Genomic DNA, 10,911 nt, shown 5'->3' on the forward strand with positions numbered 1-10,911 from the left:
AATATTGAGTATTACAGGCAGTAGTTATTAGTGAATATTTGTTGCTGGAGAAAGTGTGTGTGTTGGGTTTTGTTTAGTTGTTTGGTTTTGGTGGTAGTTATCACTATTGTTTTGGTTTGGGATTTTATTTTGTCAGAGATGGACATTATAATTAATGCCCAGAGAGTAAATGAGCACTATAAAAATACATTATGTAATTAAATGAAATGCTGGGTTGCCATAAAAATAATAAGAAAATGATTTCTGATTTAGATGGGGAATTAGCCATTTGAATCTTCACTTGTGGAAATGAATTTGTACTCATTCATGATTTATAGGATATTCTGTACATCTATAATGCTCTTAAGATTTCAGCATGCTGGGGCACCTGGGTGGCTCAGTGGGTTAAAGCCTCTGCCTTCAGCTCAGGTCATGATCTCAGGGTCCTGGGATCAAGCCCCGCATCGGGCTCTTTGCTCAGCGGGGAGCCTGCTTCCTCCTCTCTCTCTGCCTGCCTCTCTGCCTACTTGTGATCTCTCTCTGTTAAATAAATAAAATCTTTAAAAAAAAAAAAAAAAGATTTCAGCATGCTATCTGTCCCCACTGAATTGAGTGTATGGGTGATTTCTCAGTGTTGTTTGGAAATTGCAAGAGGAGAAGAAGGGACTTGGTGGAGTGTTTGGGAGAATCTCTCACCTTTCTATTAAAAAAAATAAATTATCATTGTAATAGTTACCCTGAGAAAAAATAACAAGGAACTTATTTTCAAGAGATGCAGAAGCACTTGCCCAAAGAGGTTATTTTGTTTTGTTTTCGTTTCTTACCCACTTTTTTTTAATTGAAATTTAAAATGTCAAACATGATTATAAATTCATATGCCCATTTGAAAACATGAAAATTATAGTACTTCTCTTAATATTTGTAGCATTCTTTTTAGTAAAATTTGCATAATCCCTTTAGTACAATGAAATCCATACATTCTTTCTTGGAAAGTAAATTCTTTTCTGTCTTTAAAATGTTGTTTTGGGAATACCTCAGTGGCTCATTTGGTTAAGCGGCTGCCTTCGACTCTCAGGTCATGATTTCAGGGTCCTGGGATCAAGTCCCACATCGCGTTACTTGCTCATTAGGGAACCTGCTTCTCTCTCTGCCTGCTCTGCCTGCCACTCCCCCTGCTTGTGCGCTCTCTCTCTCCCTCTGACAAATAAATAAATAAAATCTTTTAAAAGAATTGTTTTGCTTTGGGGCTCGGGGTGGCTTAAGTGTCAGACTCTTGATTTCGGCTCAGGTCAAGATCTCTGGATCAAGTCCTGGTCTTGGGACTCCCTGCCCAGTGGGGAGTCTGCTTGAGATTCTCTCCCTCTGCCTCCCTCACCTCCACCCCATGCTCTTGTACTCTTGCTCTAAATTTAAAAATCTGGAAAAAAATATTGTTTTGCCTTTGCTTTTAGCCCTGCCTCTGCTACCTCCAGCTCCAGGCTGACAGCAGAGAAAGACCCTTACGAACCTTGGTTTCATAGTTCCACCCTCAAATACAAGGAGAGGTATGCTCTGGTTCCCAAATGTTGCGGAAATGTAGCATTCATTCAAATTTAGTATACACCAGAATTGCATGTAATATGTGTTAAAAAGCCAGATTCCTAAACCCTTTCCCAGAGGTTCTGATTAATCCTTGGATTGGGCCCATGAATCTTCATTTTAACCCACTTTCTAGATGATACTGATACTGGTGGCCTAAGAATCTTAATTTGAGAGACGATTAACTATTTCCCTGCCCTTGAATATATAGTCTCTGATATTTTTCTCTTAATAGTCTTTTTTTTTTTTTTTGGTCTTCTGTAAAATGTTGGTCACTGGGGCAACTAATTCTGCCTAAAACTGAACATACAGTCGGGGCGCCTGGGTGGCTCAGTGGGTTAAGCCGCTGCCTTCGGCTCAGGTCATGATCTCAGTGTCCTGGGATCAAGTCCCGCATCGGGCTCTCTGCTCAGCGGGGAGCCTGCTTTCCCCCCCCTCCCCTCTCTGCTTGCCTTTCTGTCTACTTGTGATCTCTCTCTGTCAAATAAATAAACAAAATCTTAAAAAAAAAAGAAAAAAAAAACTGAACATACAGTCAAAAGGGTAAGTTGTATGGAGATAGTATTTCCTCCAGAGTTGGAAATTTTTTTATGACTCTGAATTCTTACAGCAAAAAGTTAGATCATTAGTAAATATGTTTTTGTGAACATCTTTCCTACTAGAAGAGAGGAAAGAGTCCCAGACTTTCCAAATTATTGTTCCATATTATTTTTTCAGAATTATCTATAGCCTATCCCTTGAGAAGAATATATATGGTCAAGAGATATAGGAAAAAGTAAAACTATTCTCTTAAAAATATAAATATATGTGTATGTATGTGTGTTTAGGTGTAGTGTATAAACTATGTGCTGTGTATAATATATACATATAAATAAATTATATATACTATATACATACATAAGCATATATGTATGTATACAGTTTTGTATCAAAGATAATAATTGACATGCTCTCTCTAGTACATGATTTCCCCGCTCTGAAGACTTGCCTTGACCATGCAGCTAAAATTCCATTTGGTCAGTTTGGAATCTTTCTGTGCTTTGCCTGCATTTCTATATTTCTCTTATAATTTAGGTAAAATTTCCTAATAGTTCTCCATATAAAACCAACAGTAATTTTTTTAATCCCTTCAGCTTTGGTTTACTAAAGTGATGAAGTGACTCATTTTGATATACGTAGGTCATTGTTGAGGAAAAGAAACAAATACAAACATTTGGAAGATTCGAGAGATCTGTAACACCTAGCGTACTCTCCACAGATTCTTTTGTTTACCCGTGCTCTGTGTTCTTGTACCACTAATAAAGCCTCTGGCATAAAATGGATGACTTCAGTGAGTACGAGTCAGCTGATCATTTACAAAGCCAATCTAAGTGCCTAGGAGCTAGACTCACATTAGTTTTATTTTATGATCTAAACACAAATTGCATGGGATATTTGCTGAGGTTTTACTCTAAAAATCTAAAGTGAATGCTGTCCCCTTGGTCTGTAGTAACAGCTAAACTATATCCCACTTGGGGATTTCTGGGAATTTACAAGTCATTTCTTTAATTTAAAATTCCACACTGCTATAGGATAAAAGTAATTTCCTGTCCAATAAACAGTTGCAGTAGAAACAGGGCCACACACGATGCGAATTGAGGCATTGAGGGACAGTTCTTATTATCATAAAAAATGAAGTAAGGGTAAGGAGACCCTTTGGACCTTAATTCCAATTTCTTAGAGCACTTTCTCACTCATTTGTTGGACTTCCTCTGCCCGAGTGTGTTTTATGTCAATATAACTGATTATAATTTTACCTCTGGGCAGGAGACTAAGTATTATAACATTCAACCACATACTGGTGGTTTTTCCCTTGTTATGATCATATCTCCTTGAATTGCTGTGCAGCTATTTTGTACAGACCACATTTTGCATGAGACAGTTTAGATTTTTTTAAGTTTAAGATTTTTTTAAGCTCTTAAGTTAGGAGCTAAATTAAATGGGTAAAATACTTTCTAGAATAACCATGAAGAGGACTAGTATAAATACAGGAAATGTGCCTTAAAATAAGAAACATTTTACTTGCAGGAAAATAGAGAAGAGCAAAAAGGATCTTTCCATGAAATCCCTATTTCAATTGTCAAATTTCCCCACAGCATAATTATTCTCTCCTGTTTTTCCACATATTGTATTGGCTAAATTTTATTCATTTATTTGACAGAAAAAGATCACAAGTAGGCAGAGAGAGAGGAGGAAGCAGGCCCCCTGTTGAGGAGAGAGCCCCATGTGGGACTCGATCCCACGACCCTAAGACCATGACCTGAGCCAAAGGCAAAGGCTTTAACTCACTGAGTCACCCAGGTGCCCCTTGGCTAAATTTTATAAGATAAATAATCTTTTATGAAGTGTCATGTGCCTTTGTTTTTCTTTCCACATGCATGAGTATTCAAGGTTTTCTGTGTTACAATTTTTAAGAAAATAAGGCAGCCTACTAAGTTAACTGATTTTTACTCTCATTAAGACTGAACAGTAAATCACCTCTGCTCCTTGAACTCCTTTTTCCTAACGTTATTACTATGGCAATAATTCTTCAAAAGTATTCATTCACTCTCTGTCATTGACCTATTTCTTCTGAGCTGGGCAATGTGCAATGGTTGTCTTTTTTTTTTTTTAGGTAGGGTACTTTTTAAAAATTAAAATTAATATGTAACAGTAATTTTTTTACAGTTCAATAAATTTTAGTGCTCTCGGGGTTGTGCAACCATCACAATTCATTTTACAAAAGCTTTTTAAGTAATTTTTGAATTCAGCGCTTGAACTCAACGACCCTGAGTTCAAGACCTGAGTTGAGATCAAGAGTTGGACATTTACAAACTGAGCCCCCCAGGAGCTCCCATCACAATTAATTTTCGAACTTTTTTTTTACTAAAAAGAAATCCCCCCCCAACTCCTTAAGCGACTACCAAACTACTTTATCTATTTGCCTATTCTAGAAATTTCCTAATAATTCTTAAAGCTCAATTCTTTCTTTATATTCACAGTAAAGAAAAACTGACAATCTGAGAAATCCTTACAGTAAACCATTCTAGCTATCTAATTACATATTCAAAAGGCTTGATGGATCATTTAAATTCTAAAAATAAATAGATTTTAATACTTAAGATCTCTTGGGGTTGCCAATACTCAATATGGGCAGTAATTCTGTAAATTGATTTAAGGGCATTCTAAAGGTTTGTTTCTATGGTAACCAAATTCAGAACACTAACCTCTTAAAGATGGTTGTCATAGGATTAAGGCAGGTGGCTGACTAATCTTAACTGGTGCTTTTCTTTCTCCTTTTTCCATGGCTTTTCTCTCAGCTTCTTTGGTTCTCATAAGATTACATACAAAGCAATTACACAGGCTTTCTTACCCATTTGTGAGTGTCTCATTCACATAATACTGTCTGCTGTTCATCCCCATGAGATCTGCCCAGTGACAGATCTTTTTCTCCCTGCTGCAATTATACACTAAAAGAAGCACTAAGTGGAAAATATCTCCATGAGTAATGTGTTAAAGGCATTTCTCAATTACTCATGTACTTCGGCTCCTCATAATCATTGCCCAGGGTAGAGTTCTTTAGACAGCAGTTCTGCTTTAAAAAAAAAAAAAAAAAAAAAAAGGCAACATTGTTATCAATAATTTTTTTTTTTAAGAATTTATTTATTTATTTATTTGACAGACAGAGATCACAAGTAGGCAGAGAGGCAGACAGAGAGAGAGAGAAGAGGAAGCAGGCTCTCCACGGAGCAGACAGCCCGATGCGGGGCTCGATCCCAGGACCCTGGGATCATGACCTGAGCCGAAGGCAGAGGCTTTAACCCACTGAGCCACCCAGGCGCCCCAATAATTTTTTTTTAATGGTCTCTGTTTGGATAACCCTCATTTATGATCATCTTTCACATTTGTTCACAGTTCCCAGTACGCTAGATCAACAGATTTATCTGTGCAGAACACTTAGGTCACTCTGACAGGAGCATAGCATATATGCATATATTACCTTTATACTTAATTAATTTCCTCCCTTGCCTCTGTCTTCTGAGAGGAGAGCCTATGACATACCTTTTACATCTTTGTAGCAAAAATGCAGTTCCTGGTACAGGTGTTCCATAAATGACTCTTGTTAAATTAGGCATGTTGAAGAACTTCTATAAGTAAACTATGCATTTATAGTTTATAAAATAATGGGCCTAGTTGATTCTATATCAGTACATTTGGTTCCTTACAGGCAGTAAGATCAGTGTTCCTGGACTTCCAAAGTTGCCCATGAGGGAAAATTGCTATGAGACTTGCTGTCCTATTGTAAGCAACTAGAAACCTGGAACGAAGCACACGAGACAACTTGGGTCAGACACTGGACAGCAGGCATAACAGGACTATTTCTCAAGAGAAAGGAAACAAATGAGATGAGTCCAACAATTACCTCAGCTTTCTGCTTGGAGGCAATTCCTGAACCATGCACAGCAAAGAGAAGGGAAACAAAACAGAGCCCAGTTGTCTTGTGGGGCTGAGGAAACGGAGATCAGAGTTCAGGAAGGTCAAAGCAGTTAGAGTTTGTAGGGTAGGGTTCTGTAGAAAACTAGCTGGAAAAGAAATTCAGAAATCTTCATTTTAGTCATTGATTGAATACCAGTCTCTGCTTGCAGCAGAGGGATCTCCACAAGGTTGAGGAAAGAATAACCATTGGGAACTGGGCCTCCACAACTTTCAGATCTAACACAAAACTGGGACTTGTTCACGTTTCTACCAGCTGGGATCACGTTATGGATCCCATGGAACATTTATTAGAGCCCCCGTGTGAGTCATACCTTGGTCGAAGGGCTGTAGTAGTCCTAGAGTTAAAGCTACCCTAGACCTGTCCTAAATAGTTTATAAACAAGCCCTAAACGGGCCAAGCTCATCCTTTTTTTTTTTTTTTAAGATTTTATTTATTTATTTGACAGACAGAGATCACAAGTAGGCAGAGGCAGGCAGAGAGAGAGAGAGAGAGAGAGGAGGAAGCAGGCTCCCTGCTGCGCAGAGAGTCTGATGCGGGGCTCGATTCCAGGACCCTGGGATCATGACCTGAGCTGAAGGTAGAGGCTTTAACCCACTGAGCCACCCACGCACCCCTATACCTGAAATTATATTATTTGAAGGTAGATAGTGCAAGGTTTAAGATGCATATTGTAAATCCTAGAGTTATCCAAAGTAAAATTCACAGTATGATTAATAAATCTACAATGGATATAAAATGGAGTGCTAAAAAAACCCTCAAGTCTTCAAAAGAAGGCAAATAAAAAGTGAAAAAGAGGCAGAGAAGTGAAGAACAGATGGAACAAATGGAAGCATCAAGATGTTATATTTATAACCCACCATGTTGATATTTCCATTAAAAATCAATGGTTTGAACCAGATTTTCTCAATGTCAGGACTATTGACATTTAGGGCCAGATAACTCTTGGTGTGGGAGGCTGAGCTTTGTGTCCTAGGGTGTTAATAGCGTTTCTCACCTCCGTGCACTAGGTACCAGGAGAGACCTCCCCTACCTCTGCCATTTTGACAACCAAAACTATCTCCAGACATTGCCAAATGTCAAGAGCTGCTGCTCTAAACACTCTAACTAAAACACAAAGAGTGTCTGAATGAAAAGCAGGATCCAATTATATTTGGTCTTAAAAAAAAAAAAAGACAACAGGCACCTGGGTGGCTCAGTGGGTTAAAGCCTCTGCCTTTGGCTCAGGTCATGATCTCAGGGTCCTGGGATCGAGCCCCTGCATCGGGCTCCCTGCTCAGTGGGGAGCCTGCTTCTCCCTCTCTCTCTGCCGACTTGTGATCTCTCTCTGTGTCAAAACAAAACCAAAACCAAAAACAAAACAGAAAACCAAAGACCTACACTAACATAAAGGGAGAAATAGGTTCAAAGTAAAAGGATGTTTTCCATGGTTGGCCTATTTGCACAATATGGTCCTTTTGTGCTTGAAGAGTGTCTGACCACTGTTCCATCCTGCAGTATTCCACTGATCCCCTCAGTCTTCTCCCACTGTCCATTCACTCATGTGGCAAACCACAAGCACAGGGGTAACATTCAAAAGACATGAAAGAAAAGTCTCCTTTCCTCCCCTGAATTCTGTCACCCAATTCTTCCTGGTGCCATTTATTATTACAGTTTTTTCTGTATTCTTCCAAAGATATGCCATGCATTTGCAAATATGAGTATGGTCTTGTTTTTTTCTCCACAAATGGTAACACACACAGGATTCTGTCCCCTCACCTCCCTTAGTATGGGTTGGGAATCTTTCATATCAGTACACAGAGATAGAGCTTCCCATTTTAAAATTTTTATAGGTGAATAACATTCCATTGTAATGATATGTAGCAATATATTTAACGGTTCTTTATTTTTTATTATTACTTTTTTATGCTTTTAAAGATTTTTATTTATTTATGACAGAGAGCAAGAGAGGGAACACAAGTACAGGGAAGCTGGAGAGGGAGAAGCAGGATCCTTGACAAGCAGGATATGGGGCTCTATCCCAGGGCGCTGGGATCATGACCTGAGCCAGAGGCAGATGCTTAACGACTGAGCCACCTAGGCACTCCTTAATGGTCCTTTATTGATGGACATTGGCTTCCAGTCTTCATTAGCACAAATAATGTAGCAATGGATGACCTTGTACTCACATCACTTCACACCTCTATCAGTATATACATAGGATAAATTACAGAAGTGGAATCCGTGGATCAAAGATTATATATTTATTTGTTATTTGGGGACATAATGCAAAATTGTCCCCTGTGGAGGCTATAAAATTTTTTACTTTTGCTAATCTGATAGATGGAAAATGCTACCTTGTATATTTGATTAACAGCTAAGTGAACCGGAATATCTTTTCATGTGCCTGAGTGGTACTGAGTTTGTTTTCTTGTGAACTACCTCTTCATATCCTTTGAGTTGGGCTTTTCTCCTCAGTTTGTTAGAGGTAGAATCTGTGATCTGGTAACAGATGGTCATGTCCTGATCAATGACCTTGATGCCAGCATCAACACACCTGTCACCTGTCTGCGTATTTATTAACCCAAGGTATGGAATCTTGGCTTTGCTATTTGCTGTGTAATCTTGGGCGAAGTTCTTAACCTCTTTTGGCTTCAATGTCTAAATATCCAGCATAGGGTCCCTCTTAGCAACATGGTGCAGGACAGCACCTTTAAAACCAGGGAGTCGGCTTGGACCTGGGAGTCCACGACGTTCAGGAAACGTTTTTCCCGCGGGGAAATTTTGCTTAGGCACTGAGGCCGCACGTAGCAACCCCACTGCGGAGTTCCGGAGTGCGCGCGGCGGGAGTGCGGCCTGGCTCCGTACAGCCCGAGTTCTCGCTTTCGAGAGAGCAGAAATCCCGGCCGTAATCAAGAACTTGAAATCGAGCCAAGAGCGAGCCACTTTTTGCGGCGACAGCCGCCCTCGCAGCCGGGCCCCTGCTCCCAAGCACCCTCCCCTACCGCCCGAGCGCGGCGCTGCAGCCCCCGCGCCCAGACGCGGCGGGTGCGGCGCGGCCCCGGGGCCCGGGTTGGGGAGGCGGGGGTGGGCCCCGCGGTCACGTGATCCGGGCCAGCTGTGCGCAGGGGGCGGCGGGCTCCAGCGCCCAGAGTCTGTGGAGGGGGAAGCGCCCGACGGCCGCCTCCGCCACTGCAGCTACAGCCGCCGATGTCGCCGCAGTAATCGCCGCCGCGGCAGCACCCGCACCCTCGGCGGCCGCAGCATCAGCACCGCAGAGCCGAGCCCGGAGCCCGCCGCCCGGCAGGTGAGCCGCGGCGGGCACGGCTGGGAGCGCGGGGCGTCTGCCGCCGCTTCTCCTCGAGCGTTTCAGCCGCGTCCGCCATCGTCGTCCCCTGTGCCTCGCTGCCGGCCCCTGTCCCTTCGAACCCGCGGGTAGCCAGAGCCCGGGCTGAAACCCGGCGGGTGGTGGCAGGCAAGCTGGGGACTCTGGGGGGATGGGGGGATGGGGATGTGGCCTCGGGCCGGGTGCGGATGACTCGAGCTAGGAGGTTGAGGGGGCGCAGGACAGGGACGCCCCACCCCAGGCGCGGGCACTGCCGCCGGGTTTGACTCTGTCTCCCCGCTCTACACCCCAACCCCATCCTTTACTCTGACCTCCGGGTGCTTTTTCTGTGTTTCCATTAACTAGCAGCCAAGTTGCTGCTCCGCTGGGGTGTGTGCCTGTGAACCCCCACCCCTCCACCTCTTGGGCTGTTCCCGGGGTTCGCAGCTCGCTCGATGGTGGCAGCGTTGGGCCTGGCACCTTCCCGGGAGGTAGCGCACCTGCTACCCGGGTAGCGCGAACATGGCTGCCTGGTGGGGCCCGCTGTCCTTGACCTGGCTCTGCGCCCACGTCCATCCGGTTTGCGATCGCTAATCGTGTCCAGGGGACTGCCCTCCCCTTAACGGCTGTTACTGTCGTCTGAGCGGGCTGCAGGACTTGACACGACATCCCCCGCCCCCAGCCACACTCGGTTCTTTGGAGTTGGGGGTGGGGTGTCAGGACAGGTACGCCGTGGCGCCAGGATAGCATTTCTGCTATGAAATAGCTGGTCAGCCCTCGGTTCGCTTGTTGGTCTGGGCGCTGATTATTTGGCGACATCATTGCTGAGGTCTGAGACTGGTGGGGTCTGCAAAACAGGGGGAAGGCTTCAACTTTTAGAGAATTGACGAGCACTCGGATTTAGGGGTTTAAAATGTCCATTAAACCCAAGTGCATCTAAGGAAACTGTTATTCACTGACTCAAAACTGACTTGGTAGGGTTTTCCATATGGGCTTTCTGGATTTGCTGTTTAATTCTGACTTGCAATTTAGTCTTGAATTAGACTTGTGTCCAGCTTCCCCAGCTGTGTGTGTGTGGGTGTGTGCAACTGTGTTCCCAGCCTGACCAGAAGATGCCATGGGTTGCAGAGGAAATCTATGTTAATTCAAAATGGCAGCATGAAAAAGTCGGGCCAGGCGGAAGCCGTTGAGACCACAGCTCACATCAGCTGCCCCGACTTAAGCCTTGGTGAGGATATAGGCTGCTGGGAAGGCTCTTCTGGGTGTTGCTGCAGCTGGTCCTAAGGGGTAGGGAGTGATTCTTGCAGCAGGCTAGATTTTAAGGGGGCAGCAGGGTCATGGGGAGGTGAAGTGGGAAGTTTGGGGAGCTGTAATTATCTTCTCTAACTTATTGAAAGCTGGTGCAAAGACCTAATTAGAATTCTCTGTGATTTTGAGCTAATTTTTCTCCAGGCTCAACTATGGACAATTTATGTGGCTGCTTATGTCTGTTTGATGCATAACTCACTTCTGTTTATTTTATACCTACCAGTGGATC

The 10,911-nt window shown here is 43.0% G+C and overlaps 1 protein-coding gene across 2 annotated transcripts in view; it reads left to right on the top strand.

Annotated features, from left to right (window-relative positions):
• Positions 1-9,073: 9,073 nt before the first annotated feature.
• Positions 9,074-10,911, top strand: part of SCRN1 (secernin 1) — a 60,188-nt gene continuing 58,350 nt past the window's right edge. The window contains exon 1 of one of the 2 annotated variants that reach the window (XM_059396653.1): positions 9,074-9,356. The gene's annotated coding sequence lies outside the window, so the exon portion shown is untranslated. Of the gene's footprint in view, positions 9,357-9,402; positions 9,525-10,911 lie in introns of those variants that run through there. The other variant, XM_059396654.1, reaches the window with a different exon arrangement.

This window comes from Mustela nigripes, chromosome 4 (genome assembly GCF_022355385.1).
Source record: "Mustela nigripes isolate SB6536 chromosome 4, MUSNIG.SB6536, whole genome shotgun sequence".
Taxonomy (NCBI): Eukaryota; Metazoa; Chordata; class Mammalia; order Carnivora; family Mustelidae; genus Mustela; species Mustela nigripes.